Here is a 16579-nt window from a genome sequence, read left to right on the forward strand (position 1 = left end):
CATTATTGAAGAACCAAAAACAAAGCCAGAAAATCAACTTGAAACAAGCGAGTTATCCCCTCAAAGGAATGATGATTTCAAGGACACTCTTACCTCAGTCCATGATAACTTGAAACAGAATGAGCAACAAACTGAAGAGAACACCGACATATAAAAAGAAAAAACTAAAGCTGAAGGGGAAAAATTGAAACCTACTGTCGAATCTATTCCTTTGGTGGCAAAACAAAAACAACCTGAAGGGGACGCCGAGGATAATAATGACCCCGTGATTCAGGACATTTCCTCCAACACTTCTCTGAGTCAATAGGATATCTTATCCGTAAAAAAGAAGAACCGGACAGAAGCCTTGAGAGGACTTCAGAAACTTCATAAGTTGTCGACTAGCGTTGGTTCCAATTCCTCAAACGCTTTTGTGGTCGATGCATCTGAAGGATCTATAAACCTCATGATCCAACAACTTAAAGCTAATATCTTTAAGATCTATCTTTACAAGTCCAACGAGGAAGATGCTAACTTTGGAATTGATATTCAGAAACTACTTCAGGAGATCAACAAACAAAAGATTCCTGACTCTCGTGTTCAATTCCTATTCGACTTCGAGGCTTTCTTTAATCATATTTGTCGAGATATTTAGCTCAAGATAACCTATGATGCTCAAATTTAGCAGAATAAAGGAGAAGTTGCTGGAGAGTTGGATCTAAGTGCAACATTCGAACTCAAGTCGATGAACTTAAGGTAAAATTCAAAGAGAAACAAGATAAAATGACCTCTGTCGATTCCCAGATCTCGATCTACCATTCCCAAATTTCAGAACTGAACAGGAAAATTGTCGACTTGGAGAAATAAAAAGTCGAACTTAGAATTTCTGAATCATCCCTTACTAGAGAGAAAATCGACCAATAAGCGGACAAAGGAGTCCAGCATGTTGAGACTGCGCTTCAACTGAAGGACAAACTAGATGAATTGGAAGAACCCTCCGCAAAACCGAGCATCCGACTTTAGTTCTTGAAGGAATGTCTTGAAGAGTTAAAGTCCATAATTTGCGCTTAGATGTGTTTTGATTTCTCATTTTTTATTTTGTAATGTTTTGTAATGACTGCCATTTTGTCGCTTTCTTTTGAACACCATTTTGACATCTCGTATTTATGCTTATTATTCTGTTGAAATTCCAATTTCATGTAGCATAGGCTTATATCTTTTTAAATATTTACCATTGACTCTCAGGATTGAACGGTCAGATGCTAACTCTTTGATCTCATAAGCATTATTCAAAAATACTTGAATGATTCGAAATGGACTTTCCCAATTAGGGGACCATTTGCCTAAAGTATTATCTTTTTGATCCATAGGCAAAATTACATTCAACACACAATCACCAGTCGAGAATGTTTTAACCTTAACCTTTTTATCATAAGATTTGGCTACTCGCTCTTTTTTCCTTATCAAAATATCTAAGGCAACTTGCATTTCTTCATCCAAATCGACCAATTCATGCAACATTATATTCAGGTAATTTTCGGATGACATCTCATTTTGTCTTTGAATCCCAGTCGATTGTAAATATATTTCAATAGGTAGGACAACCTCATATCCATATGTCTGTCGAAAAGGAGTAGTATTTTCCGCTTCCTTAGTGGATGTTCGACATGCCCACAGGACTTGGTCCAAAGTTTTATGCCAATTCTTTGGCCTGTTTCCCACATGCTTCTTGGTTAGACCAATTATGATTTTATTGGCTGCCTCAACCTGGACATTTGCTTGGGCATATTAAGGTGTGGATGTTAACACCTTCCTTCGTGTCTCAAAAGCAAACTCTTGCATCTTTCGACCAGTAAACATTGATCCTTGATCAGTCGTAATGGTATGAGAGTTTTCGAATCTCTAAATAATATGCCTTTGGATAAAATCTATCACTACATCCTAGTCGACATTAACTAGTGGTATTTCTTATATATGTTTATTAAAGTAATCAATACTAACTAAGATATACCTCTAACTTTTAGACGATAATGGTTGATTCTCGCCAACCAAATCCAAACCCATCCTTTGAATGGCCATGGTTTCACAATTGCATGTAACTCGCTCGCATGAACATGTTGAATGCCTACATGTATTTGACATTCTTGACATCCCTTGGGGAACTAAATACAATTCTTATTAGGATAAATTACTAAGATTCTATTCTCAATTCCATTTTTATGGCTAGAACATCAAAGTATCATTTCCAAGTCCAAATAATTTTAAGGTATCTCGACTATCGCATGATCTACAATGAAGTCGACGAACACCTGCCCCTTGATTACCTTTAAAGGCATATATGCCAGCAAATACTCAGTCAAGGAAAGAGCCCGTTTCCCCATTCGACTATGGAGAATTATCTTAGATAACATATGCTTAATGATATCGAAATACGAAGAGACGTAAACATCAACAGGTTTTATATAATGCCTTAACTTCATATAGTAGAAATACAAACCAAAGGAACATCTTTTCTATTAGACTATACATAGTTTATACATCATTCATGACTCAACTAAGGTAATAAATGGCCCTTTCGACGCCATTATCGTCCTCTTGTGCTAACATGCTTCCTACGGTTGAGTCTGAGGCAGAAATATACAATCTCATGCACTTATTCGTAACAGGAGGAGACAATATCAGAAGGCGCATCATGTACTCCTTTATTTAGTCAAAACCCTTTTGATTCTCTTGTTGCCACTTGAACTCTTTCTTTTTCAGGTGAAGTAACAGGGAGAACGCTCGAGCCTTGCCACAAAGGTTCGATATAAACCTCCTCAAAAAGTTGATCTTCCCCAATAAAAATTGGAGCTCTTTCTTGATCGAAGAAGGTAGTGTCTCCATGATGGCTTTAGTCTTATTTTGGTTTATCTTAATGCCCTTTTTATGAACAATGAAACCAAGGAAATCTCCAGCCTGCACACAAAAAGTGCACTTAAGAGGGTTCATTTTAAGCCCGTATTTTCTCATTTTTCGAATGATTGTAAAAGATGGCCAAGATGATAACTTCCCGATATGGACTTAGTGACTATATCATCAATGTATATTTTTGAGAAAATTTTCAATATAGTCATGGAAAATAGAATTCATTATCCTTTGGTAGATTTCCCATTGATTCTTTAAGCTAGATGACATCACTACCCATTCATAAGTTCCTAAGGCTCCTGAACATTGAAATGTCTTCTTCGGCACATCCTCATATGTAATAATTTTTTTTTTATAGATAGAGTAACCATCAAGCATACTAAGATAATTGATCAGTCACCGTTTATGCTATATGTTTTGTCACTTATTCGGCAAAAATCCAGTTAATTGTAGGACATTGTTCTTATTTAATAGTCTTTTGAGTCAATTTCTTGTACTGATAGTTGATTTAATTATTTCATCGTTTTTAAGTGCTATTTCTATCTTTCGTATGTTATGCTTTGGTTGTGTGCCTTTACTATTTTTCAGGTTCAAACAGGTATTCAAGTATGATCGGATGCAGAAACCAAGGAGAAGCATAAAGAATCGAAAAAGTGTTCCCACACTCAAGTAGGTCTGCTACATGGAGTATGTCATCTGATAAATAGGGAAGATTATGAAGAAGACTATGAAGTTTCTAGCTTGGATGTGGCTATCTTTATTAGATGCTTTGTTCTTCACCTTGCTTGCTTATTGATATTGCTTGATTTAAAGTCCAAAGGAAAAGTGGGTTTCTATATGACATTCTTGTCTATTGGATTGCATCCCATTGGTCAGATCTTTTCAACTCTTAACTTTTGAATTTTTGCTTAGGATATGTCTCTTCATCTCCTTCCACTTCTTAAATTTCAAATCTCTCCCCCTTTTCAAAACTATTTTTTGCTTGTGATTTCTAACTTAGACTTTATTGCAAACTAGAAACTTTGGCCTTATGCCATTACATTTTTGAACTCTTTTCTTAATCAAACTTGTAAATGAATCTAATCATATTGAATTAAAATTTCAAAAGACAAAAAGAACTAACACTCATTCAAATTCTCTTAGGCCTTTTGTGCCTCTTTTAAACTTAAATTTTTGTTAAAAGCAATTCACTCACTTTGAAATTGATACCACAAACTACGAGGTTTTGATCCCTCATTTTATGTTGGTACGTAGGCACAAGTTCGAAGGACTTGTCAAACACAAAAATATAATTAATGAATTATTTTCTCATCCCCACACTCTATTTATTACAATCATCTTTAATACCAAAAACACATGCACACATAAAAAAGGGCTCCCTATGAGTACCTAGGACACTTTGGATGCTAACACATTCCCTCTGTGTAACCAACCCCCTTACCTGTAATCTCTAGCATTTTATTAGTTTTGATTTGAAAAATTCCTATCTTTGAGTTTTGTTCGTACTTTTCCCTTTTCCTTTGGAAACAATAAAAGCGCGGTGGCGACTATGGTTTTATTGATGTTAAGTTTATTCATAGCTTAATGGTAATGAATTTACCGCTACATAAATTAAGTGGCGACTCTGCTGGGGGGTAGTCCTCAGGGGGTTTAGCCTACTTTTTTATGTGTATATAATTGTATATCTGATGTTTGTATATTTGTTTGTATGATATAATCTGCTTGTTATGCTTGGTGATCTATGAGTGGTGAGATAAGTTCTAACCTGAACTTGAGTGCAATTAAGATAGGAGGATGGTATAGTCATGTTCGACTTGTGTGGAGTAGGCCTTAACAAGTTGGCTTGAGACCCATCTACTTAGTGGAGACCCTTTTGGAGCTATTGATGTCACACAAGTTATTTGTCGTTAGGAATTATTTTCTCTGATTTGGGGTCCGAGAAGCTGAGGACCGTAGAACATTTAACCAAACTTAGCCTATTTAGGACGTAGTGCGGAGACTGTTCAAGTGTAGACTTGATAACAGTTGTTACATGATACTACACTCAGACGAGTTTCTCTTGAGAATATTATGGGTTAATGAGTCAGTCATCCTAACCCGTAATATTCGATAGATGGAATTAATACTTTGGGAACTTTTTAGAACATAATCTATAGGTTTTATCCTTAGTACACTCCTTTGGGATGGTTCTTAACCGGACTCCATGCTCGTGACTCACAACAAACCCTCGATTCTTGGTTGAACCAATCAAGTCTTGTCAATATCAATGGAACTTGGGTGTTGATAAAGTGAAAACCATGATCCACCAAAATGGATGATTGATCTTGACAATGACTTGATTCATCCCTGGACCTTTGTTTGTTTGCCTTGTGTGTGATCCCTTATTTGTGATTGTTGCATTCATGCATTTATGCGCATCATGATATTCATCACACGAAAAATAACTTCAAGGAACTGAGGATTTATTTGCAAATATTTTCAGACCATGGATTATGGACGAAGGAACACTAAGAAGTGCAGTTTTAGATGCTCTAATTTGAAAGAGCTAAGGAAGCTATCATCTTTTGTATTAGATCCTTTTAACTTCAAGCAACGTCATGGGAAGCTTCTATCCATATTGTCTACTGATGTGGTTGAAGGACTCTTGAGTATTTTGGTTCAGTTTTATGATCCTCTATACCGTTGCTTCACTTTTCCCGATTATTAGCTTATGCCTATGTTGGAGGAGTATGCTCGTCTCTTGGGAATACCTGTTTCTGGCAAAGTGCCTTTTAATGGATTGGAGGAGATTCCCATATCTCATATTATAGCTGAAGCTCTTCATCTGAAGAAGTCTGAGATTGAGGCTCATTGGGTGAAGAAAGGAGGAATTTTTGGGTTGACTTTTGAGTTCCTTATTGGGAAAACTACTGCTTTTTCTCAAGCCAAAAGTATGGATGCTTTTGAAGTTATCTTTATGTTTTTCATCTATGGTTTGGCTTTGTTCCCTAACATTGACGGTTTTGTTGATGTCCACGCCATTAGAATCTTCTTAATTAGGAATCTTGTGCCTACTTTGTTGGGTGATATGTACTTCTCTTTTCATTTTCGGAATTCTAAAGGTGGTGGAACTATTGTGTGTTGTGTTCCTCTTCTGTACAAGTGGTTTATTTCGCACTTGCCTCAGACACCTGCTTTTGTGGAGAACAAACAATGTCTATGGTGGTATCAGAGACTTATGTCTCTCACTAATGATGATATAGTTTGGTATGACTTCGTATTAAGTATCTTGGATATTATTGATAGTTGTGGTGAATTCTCTAATGTGCCCCTCATTGGTACACAAGGAGGAATCAACTACAACCCTACTTTGGCTCGTCGTCAACTTGGGTTCCCCTTGAGAGACAAACCTAATAACACTCAGTTAGAAGGTCTTTTCTATCAAGAGGGTAAAGATCCCCAATATTTGAAGTAGAAGATGGTACATGCCTTGAATAATGTGCATAGGAAAGGAAGATCCAAGCTTGGTCCGTGCAATTGTGTAGCTTTGGAAGCTTACACTCTTTGGGTGAAGAAAAGAGCTTTGGAGTTGAAGATGCCGTATGCTTGTGAGAGACCTATGTTTATGGTTGTGGTTGAGCCATTAACTCTCCCTAACCAATATATAGAGGAGTTGGAAGACGCACTCGCCAAGATGAAGCAAGAGAAGGATATGTGGGAAGAGCGGTTCCATGCTTTGAGCCGAAAGCATGAGGAGTTGCGGCTTGAGTCTAAGGACAAAGACACGCTTATTGAACTTCTTGAAGACCGAGCAGTGAAGAGACAAAGAGAGCCAGAGGGTCCATCTTCCTCTAGTATGCCTCAGCCTTCCGATGCTTGGAAGAGGATTGTTGACTAGCTTGTCCTTGAAAAGGCTCAGATAAAGACTTCTTTTGAGCCCGAGATTCGAAGCATCCGAAGGAAGTACGCGCCTGCAGCTAGATCATCTGAAACTGTTGTTAGGGGATCCTTAGGATGATTAGTTTCCTTTTCTCTTGTATTACTATTTTGGTTTTTGAAATTGTACTCAGTGTAATCCTTCCAAAATTATATGAATAAAAGAGATTTTTATGGTCAATCAAATTGCTACTGTTATTATATATATTTGCAAATAAAATAGCACGTTCCTTGAAAATAAAGACAATCAAAACATTGCATTTCATGCATCATTTGCATAACAGGTTTTCTTTTACCAGATGTCTTATTGGTTATTCTTCTATGCTTCAGGCAAGCTGACTCATCGATACAACACTCGCGCCAATCAACCGAGAATCATGGAACATTTGGAACAAGAGAACCGAGAGTTGAAGGATGAAATTGCTCGTTTGTCTGTCATGATGGAGTCAGTTCTAGCTGCTCAGAATCAGTCTTCTTCAACACCTGCAACTCCTCCTCCTCCAAGGACTGTCATTTCAGAGGTTGCTACCTCAAATGTGCCTGCCACTCAGTTTGCTACGACTATGCCTGCCGGATTCTCGTGGGGAATGCCACCGAACTTTGTGCCTGGATGGTTTATGCCTACCTTTGCTTCTATGGAGGAATCTAGCCCGTCCATGTCTATTCCACCTCCAGTTGTTCACACTTTGCCTCGTGTCGAGGACACCATCTACCATTCTGAGCCGTCTAGGACCCTGATGTTTATGAGAAGATGGACGAGATGAAAGATCAGTTCCTTGAGCTATGAAAGGAATTGAAGACATTGAGAGGAAAAGATATGTTCAGTAAAAGTGTTGTTAAACTCTATTTGGTTCCCAATGTCAAGATCTCGATGAAGTTCAAAGTCCATGACTTTGAAAAGTATAAGGGAAATACATGTGTACTTGGCCATCTCGTCATGTATGCCAGGAAAATGTCAATGCAAAACGATAATGATTAGTTATTGATTCACTATTTCCAAGACTATCTGACAGGTACCGCTCTGATGTGGTACATGGGACTAGATAGTGCAAGTGTTCGCACATTCAATGATTTGGGTGAAGATTTTGTGAAGCAGTATAAGTACAACGTGAACATGGCGCCTGATACAGACTAACTGAGGTCTATGTCTCAGAAGGATAAATAGACATTCGAAGAGTATGCCCAGAGGTGGAGAGAGCTTGCTGCTCAGATCAATCCTCTGTTGGAAGAGAAAGAGATGACCAAGATTTTCCTTAAAACCCTGGGTTTATGTTATTACGAACGCATGATTGCTAGTGCCCCCAGTGATTTTACCTAAATGGTAAACATGGGGATGAGGTTAGAAGAAGGTGTCCGTGAGGGACATTTGTCTAAGGAAGAGGTATCATCGAGCAAGAAATATGGAAGCAGTTTCGCCAGAAAAAAGGAAGGTGAAACCAATGCAGTATCTATGGGGAGGAAGAGGAGGCCTCATGTCAAAAGAAATCAGCAACCACATCAACATCATCATCAAGTTTCATCCGTTATTCCAGTATTTTCAAATAATCAATCAGCACCAGTTCAACAACAACGTCAACAACAGCCACAACAAAGAACAAACAACTACAACACCAACACCAACAATAATCAACAACAAAACTTCGAGGGGAAGAAGGTCTCTTTTGACCCTATTCCCATGTCATACGTCGAACTCTACCCATCTTTGGTTCTCAAGAACCTACTCCAACCATGAAATTTGCCACAAACTCTAGAACCACTTCCATGGTGGTACAAGCCAGAACTCCGTTGTTCATTTCATCAAGGAGCTCCCGACCACGATATCGAAAACTGCTACCCTTTGAAGTATGAGTTCCAAAATCTAGTAAAAAGTGGGATGGTGTCCTTTGAGGACTGTGCACCGAATGTGAAAGCTAACCCATTGCCTGCTCATGGTAATTCCTCTTTTAATATGGTAGATGGTTGTCCAGGAAGTTTCCGAGTGTTCGATGTGCAACGTATTCGTCGATGCTTGGTAGAAATGCATAAGACCCTGTGTACCATCAATGATTGTGAGCATGACCATGACGGTTGTGTGATTTGCATTGTAAACCCCCGCGGGTGTTCAATCGTCAAGAGAGATATCTAGAAGTTGATGGATGAGAATGTAATCCAGATTCAACAGTCGAGGGATATAGATGATGTGAATGTTATTATTCTAGTGTTTAAGACCCCTGAGCGGGTAGTGATTCAGTTTGACAGCAGCGGCAGTAACAATGTTAATAGATTGGTATCACCGTTAGTAATACGGTTAGTGGGCCCTGTCCTGTATGCATCCGATAGAGCTGTTATGTACCAGTATAATTCCTCTATGTTGGAGAATGGTCAAGAGGTTCCATTGTCTATGACCAATTATGTTGTGAACATTGCTGATATAGCAAAGGTGACCCGTAGCGGTCGTGTATGTGAACCTGTCTTTCCAAAAGAGGTGATAGAAGATGTGTCTGTTGGTAAGAAGGTTGATGTGCCACTAACGAATTCGGTTAGTGCTCCAAAGTGTCAGTCTGGTGAATTCAACAATTTGAAGCCTAGTGATGATGATGAGGTACTGAGATTGATCAAGAAGAGTGAATTTAATATGGTGGAGCAGCTGCTCCAAACTCCGTCGAAGATTTCATGTCTCTGCTAATGAACTCGGAAGCGCACAGAGAAGCACTACAAAGAGTGTTGGAGCAAGCCTATGTGGAGCATGATGTGACTGTGGATCAATTTGACCATATTGTGGCTAACATTACTTCCTGTAACAACTTGAGTTTCTGTGATGAAGAACTTCCTGAGGAAGGCAAAAATCACAACCTAGCGCTGCACATATCGATGAATTGCAAGGAAGATGGGTTGTCAAATGTGTTGGTTGATATCGGTTCTTCTTTAAATGTACTCCCCAAGACAACTCTGTCAAGGTTAACATATTAAGGCACCCCTATGAGGTACAATGATGTGGTTGTCAAAGCTTTTGATGGTTCTCGCAAGACTGTTATAGGAGAAGTGGACCTTCTAATGAAGATAGGTCCGAGTGATTTCCAGATTACTTTCCAAGTAATGGACATCCACCCGGCCTATAGCTGCTTGTTGGAAAGGCCATGGGTACATGAGGTTGGAGCTGTGACATCCATCCTGCAATAGAAGTTAAAATTTGTGAAGAATGACAAGCTTGTCATTGTTGGTGGAGAGAAAGCGTTGTTGGTAAGTCACCTTTCGTCTTTTTCGTATGTGGAAGCTGAGGATGAGATTGGAACTCCGTTCCAAGCTCTATCTATTGCTGAGGTGAAGAAAACTGGGGCACCGATGTCGTCTTTCAAAGATGCTCAGAAGATTATTGAAGATGGCAGTTCATATCAGTCGGGCCGTATGGTAGAGGTTGTCGAGAACAAAAACATAGCCGGATTGGGATTTCAGCGAGGGTCGTCTTATGTCAAAGCTAAAGATGTGCAACCTAGTTTCTGTAACTGAGGGTTCATCCATGGTAATGAACAACACTTAGCTTATGTGATTGAGGGTGATGAAGATGAAGACCGCGCCAATTTTGTGACGCATGGAAAGGCTTGCAACAATTGGATCGCTGTTGATGTTCCTGTTATTGTCCATCACTCTAAGTAATTTGTTTTGATCATTTTTAGAAAAAAATCTTTCTCCTATGCCTAAGAGAGAAGTGAACATTGTTGGGTATTTTTCAAATTAATCATCAATAAAATGAAATTCTATTCATCCACATCTATGATGTTTTTATTTTAACTTTTTGCTTTTCTGAAAATGGTAATCACATAAAACATGATTGAATAAATAATAATTGTCCATCTGCATAATATTTGGTCACAATTTACTTCTCTGAAATCAAAATATCAAATCATTATGCAGGTTGGCTTCTAAACCCATTGAATACAATGATCCTATTCCTTCTCCAAACTTTGAATTCCCTATGTTTGAGGCTGAGGAAGAAAGTGATGAAGAAGTGTCTGATGAATTATCTCGTCTACTTGAGTACGGGGAAAAAACCATTCAGCCATTTGAAGAGCAGATTAAGCTAGTCAACTTGGGTTATGAAGATGATGTGAAGGAAGTCAAGATTGGGTCTCAATTGTGTCCAGAGGTTAAGAAGGGGTTGATTGATCTTCTTTGAGAGTATTCAGATGTGTTTGCTTGGTCCTATCAAGACCTGCCGAGTTTGGATTCTGAGATTGTGGAGCATAGATTGTCATTGAAGCCAGAATTCCCGACAGTCAAGCAGAAGTTGAGAAGAACTCATCCTGATATGGTAGTGAAGATCAAAGAGGAAGTGAAAAATCAGATTGATGTCGGTTTCCCTGTTAATGTTGAGTATCCGCAGTGGGTGGCCAATATTGTGCCTGTTCTGAAGAAAGATGAAAAAGTCCTTATGTGTGTTGATTATAGAGATTTGAACAAAGCTAGTCCAAAAGATGATTTTCCTCTGCCACACATTAACATGTTGGTATATGATACAACTAAACTCAAAGTCTTTTCGTTTATGGATAGATTTTCTGGTTATAATCAGATCAAGATGACACCCAAAGATATGGAGAATACCACATTCATTACACCCTGGGGAACATTCTGTTATAGAGTGATGCCTTTTGGTTTAAAGAATGCATGTGCAACGTACTAGAGAGCTATGACCACTCTATTTCATGATATGATGCATACAGAGATTGAAGTCTATGTCGATGATATGATTGCTAAATCAAGTGACGAAGAAGAGCATGTTGAGCATTTGTTGAAGTTATTCCATCGTTTGAGGAAGTACAAACTCCGCTTGAATCCCAATAAGTGTACATTTTGTGTTCTTTCTGGTAAGTTATTGGGCTTTATTGTCAGTGATAAGGGTATTGAAGTTGATCTTGCCAGAGAAAAAGCAATACAAGAGATGCCTGCGCCCAAAACTGAGAAGCAAGTTAGAGGTTTTCTCGGCTGCTTGAATTATATCTCGAGATTTATATCGCACATGACTGCCACGTATGCACCTATATTCAAGCTTCTTTGGAAAGATCAGTCTTGTGATTGGACCGAGGATTGCCAGAAAGCTTTTGATAATATCAAAGAATATCTGCTTGAAACTCCGATTCTGTCTTCGGCTGTTGAAGGAAGACCGTTGATCATGTAATTGACTGTGCTCGATGAAAGTATGGGTTGTGTTCTAGGTCAGCAAGATGAAACTAGAAAGAAAGAATATTCTATTTACTACCTCAGTAAGAAATTCACCGACTGTGAGACTCAGTATTCTATGCTTGAAAAGACTTGTTGCGCATTAGCTTGAGCTGCTAAGTGTCTGCGCCAGTATATGTTAAATCATACCACTTGGTTGATATCCAAAATGGATCCAATCAAGTATATTTTCGAGAAGCCTTCTTTAACTAGAAGAATTTCCCGTTGGCAGATGTTGTTATCAGAGTATGATATTGAATACCGATCTCAAAAAGCAATCAAGCGTAGTGTCTTGGCTGACCATTTGGCCCACCAACCGATTGAAGATTACCGTTTAGTACAATATGATTTTCCTGACGAAGAGATTTTGTACTTGAAGATGAAAGATTATGATGAACCATTGCTTGAAGAAGGGCTAGAACCTGGTTCCCGTTGGGGTATGGTATTCGATGGAGCTGTTAATCAGTATGGTAATGGCATTGGGGCAGTGATTATTACTCCTCAAGGCACTCATTTTCCATTTACAGCTAGATTGAATTTCAAGTGTACAAATAATATGGATGAGTATGAAGCTTGCATTATGGGGCTTGAAGAGGCCATTGATCTCCGAATCAAATATCTGGACGTCTATGGAGATCCAGCTTTGGTTGTAAACCAGATCAAAGGTGAATGGGAGACGAATCAACCCGGTTTGATACCATATAGAGATTATGAGAGGAGGATTTCAACTTTTTTTACAAAGGTTGAGTTTCATCATATCCCTCGAGATGAAAACCAGATGGAAGATGCTCTTGCAACATTGGCTTCAATGATTATGGTGAAGTTCTGGAGAGAAGTTACTAATTTGACTGTGATGCGTCTTGATAGGCCATCTCATGTGTTTTCCGTTGAAGAGATCAAAGATGAAAATCCGTGGTATTTAGACATCAAGAGTTTCCTCCAAAGTCAGATTTAACCACCTGGGGCATCTCTGAAAGATAAAAAGACTTTGAGGAGATTAGTTGGCAATTTCTACCTGAATGGTGATGTGCTTTACAAGAGAAATTTTGATATGGTTCTGCTTAGATGCATGGATAGACACGAAGCATACTTATTGATGACTGAAGTCCATGAAGGTTCCTTTGGTACTCATTCCAATGGACATGCTATGGCTAAGAAGATGTTGAGAGCAGGTTACTATTGGTTGACAATGGAATCTGACTGTTGCAAGTTTGTGAAGAAATGCCATAAGTGTCAAATCTATGCAGATAAGATTCATGTTCCACCGACACTGTTGAATGTTATTTCCTCCCCATGGCCTTTCTCCATGTGGGGAATCGATATGATTGGCATGATTGAGCCCAAAGCTTTGAACGGATATCATTTCATTCTGGTGGCTATTAATTACTTCACAAAATGGGTTGAAGCGACATCGTATGTGAATGTAACCAAGCAAGTTGTTGTGAGGTTCATCAAGAATCAGATTATATGCTGGTATGGTGTGCCAAGTAAGATCATTACTGATAATGGATCAAACTTGAACAATAATATGGTGGAAGCTCTTTGCAAAGACTTCAAGATTGCACATCATATTTCTTCTCCCTACAGACCTAAGATGAATGGGGCTGTTGAAGATGCAAACAAGAACATTAAGAAGATCATTCAGAAGATGGTCGTAACGTATAAGGATTGGCATGAGATGCTCCCATTTGCTTTGCACGGGTATCGTACATCCATCCGCACTTCAACAGGGGAAACCCCTTTCTCACTTGTTTATGGCATGGAAGTTGTGCTCCCAGTAGAGATTGAGATCCCATCATTGCGTGTGCTGATGGAAGCCCGGTTGACAGAAGCTGAATGGTGTCAGACCAGATATGATCAGCTGAATTTAATTGAAGAAAAGAGGTTGACTGCCATGTGTCATGGTCAATTATATCAGTAGAGAAAGAAGAAAGCTTTTGATAATAAGGTCATGTCTCGTGTGTTTAGAGAAGGTGACCTTGTGCTCAAGAAGATTCTATCTTTCAAACCAGATTCTAGGGGCAAATGGACTCCTAATTATGAAGGCGCATAGGTTGTTAAGAGAGCCTTTTCAGGCGGTGCTTTGATTCTTACAACCATGGATGGTGAAGAGTTCACTCGTTTTGTGAATGCCGATGTAGTCAGGAAATACTTCGCCTAAAATAAAAAGAACAACTCGCTAAGTTGAAAATCCGAAAGCGCGACTTAGGCAAAAATGAGCGTCTCGGTGGATTGAAAACGTGAAAGTGTGACCCAGGCCAAAGTTAGAGACATAAAACAGAAAAATTTATCTCGATAAATTGAGTACCCCACCTTGGGGAAATTTATGCAAAAATTAGGGATTATGGTAAGTAACTGCATCCTATTGATCTTTAATCTTGAAGACATTGTTGAGCATAATGTTTGGTTCTAATTCATCTTCAACCAAAGCCAAGAGCACAATGGATATCAAAGTCGGTAGAAGAATTAGTGACCATTGTATTAAAGTAGCCAATTTCCATGTAAATTACCATTTTTTAACTTTTGTAAAGATCTATGGAGTCTTGTCATTTACAGACTACCATTCTATTAAATAAAGTTGAACTTTTTATCCAATTGTTTCTACTCTTATTTGTATTTCAGCCAAATAGAATTAAATTTTATGACGACCATTTTGAAATCAAATTTTTAAATCAAAATCATGTTTTCTTAAAATATAAAAAAGGCAGTTACTTTTTAAGAGCAATCGATTTCATTTAAGGGATATCAACAGCGGTTTGAAAACAAGTGAGCCCTAAAATGCGAAGCATTAATGGTTTTTCCCAAGCAGTTGGTATGACCTCTGTTTCCTCCCCAACAACATTTCAGCATCTCCAACCGAGTTTTGTTGGTTTCCCCAGCTGAGTTTGTATTTGCCTCCTTCATTTTGATGGTGCGCTATCTCAACGGTTTGCATATATTCAGCACAGATTGTTACTCCCTTCAGGTCATCAGCAGAGTTTGTGCTTGATCCTTGCTAGCACTAATTTTTGAGCAATTCTTTTGTCCTCTGCAAGGTTGTCTCCCATTTGATATGGTGTTGACCTAAAGTTCCCCACAGAGTTGATGGTGTAGATCCTCGAGAGATCTTTTCCTTTTCCCCGGCCAAGATTGAGCTTTGAGATGGATAATTCGCGTCCACCCCTTACCTCTCTTTCTCCCGTTGATTCCCTCATGTTGAGATTGGCTGAGTGTTGTATTGATGATTCAGATCAATGATGTTTGTATCCTTTGTGATCGTTTTGTCAGCATAATCATCATATATACATATACATATACATTCATAGATTTCATTATTACATTATTGCACTTTGTGATTCATTATTTCTCTAATCCTCTGCTATGGTGGTATCCTTACCCCCGCGCAGTTTCAGTGTGTCTGTCCTCTTTCAATTGTAGAGTGTTAGCCCCTTAAGCAGAAGGAATTTAACCTTTCTCATTCCCCACGAATCTGGATGGAACCATTCCCCCTGAGTTATATCCTCATTGGGTTGAGTCTTTGATTGACCTTTTCTTTCTAGATCTTTCCTAGATAGATGCTTTTGGGTCTCCTGAAAGTCTGTTAACCAGTAACTGGTAATACTCTTCTCAATTTGTGAGTATTTTGCTTTTGTCCAATACCCGGTAAAAGTAATCTATTTCCTTTTTCTCCCCAGCGGATTCGTTTTCACATTTCCCCAGGAAGTCTATCCTTGATATGTTCATCCCAACTGATGACGAATATTTTCTTCCCCTTCTTTGAGTATATCCTTGATATGTTCATCTTAATCGATGATGAATATTCTCGTTTTGGTATTCTACCCAGTAAAGAGGTAGTTATAATCCCTATTTCATTCCCCATAGAGTTAATCCTTGACATGTTCATCCTAACCGATGAAGGGTTTCCTCTTCTTTTTGGTCTTCTGCCCAGTAGCCGGTAGTTGTAAATCATGTTTCCCCTTGCAGAGTTGATCCTTGATATGTTCATCCTAACCGGTGGAGAATATTCTCTTCTTTGGTATTCTATCCAGTAACTGATAAATATAATTCCTATTCCTCCCCTTGGAGTTTATCCTCGATATGTTCATCCTAACCGGTGACGGATATTCTCTTCTCCGGTATTCTATCCAGTAACTGATAGATGTAATTCCTACTTTTTCCGGCAGTTTATCCTCGATATGTTCATCCTAACCGGTGACAGATATTCTCTTCTCCGGTATTCTATCCAGTAACTGATAGATGTAATTCCTACTTTTTCCGGCAGTTTATCCTTGATATGTTCATCTAAATCGGTGATGGATATTCTTCCCTTTGAGTCTATCCTTGATATGTTCACTTTAACCAATGATAAATATTCTACCTAGTAGCTGGTAGTTGTAAATCCTATTTTGGCTTTTCCCCTGCAGTTTATTCTTACCCAGTAACTAGTAATGAATACACCTCTTGGATGCCCTCAGCGAGTCATCCTTGATATGTTTACCCTAACCGGTAACGAATGTCCTCTCTGATAGAATTTTGTTATCTCTTTACCCAGTAACCGGTAGTGAATAATATACTTCTGTTACTCTTGTGTTGAAGTTCATTTCTTCCC

Source organism: Lathyrus oleraceus, chromosome 4, assembly GCF_024323335.1.
Source record: "Lathyrus oleraceus cultivar Zhongwan6 chromosome 4, CAAS_Psat_ZW6_1.0, whole genome shotgun sequence".
Classification (NCBI taxonomy): Eukaryota; Viridiplantae; Streptophyta; class Magnoliopsida; order Fabales; family Fabaceae; genus Lathyrus; species Lathyrus oleraceus.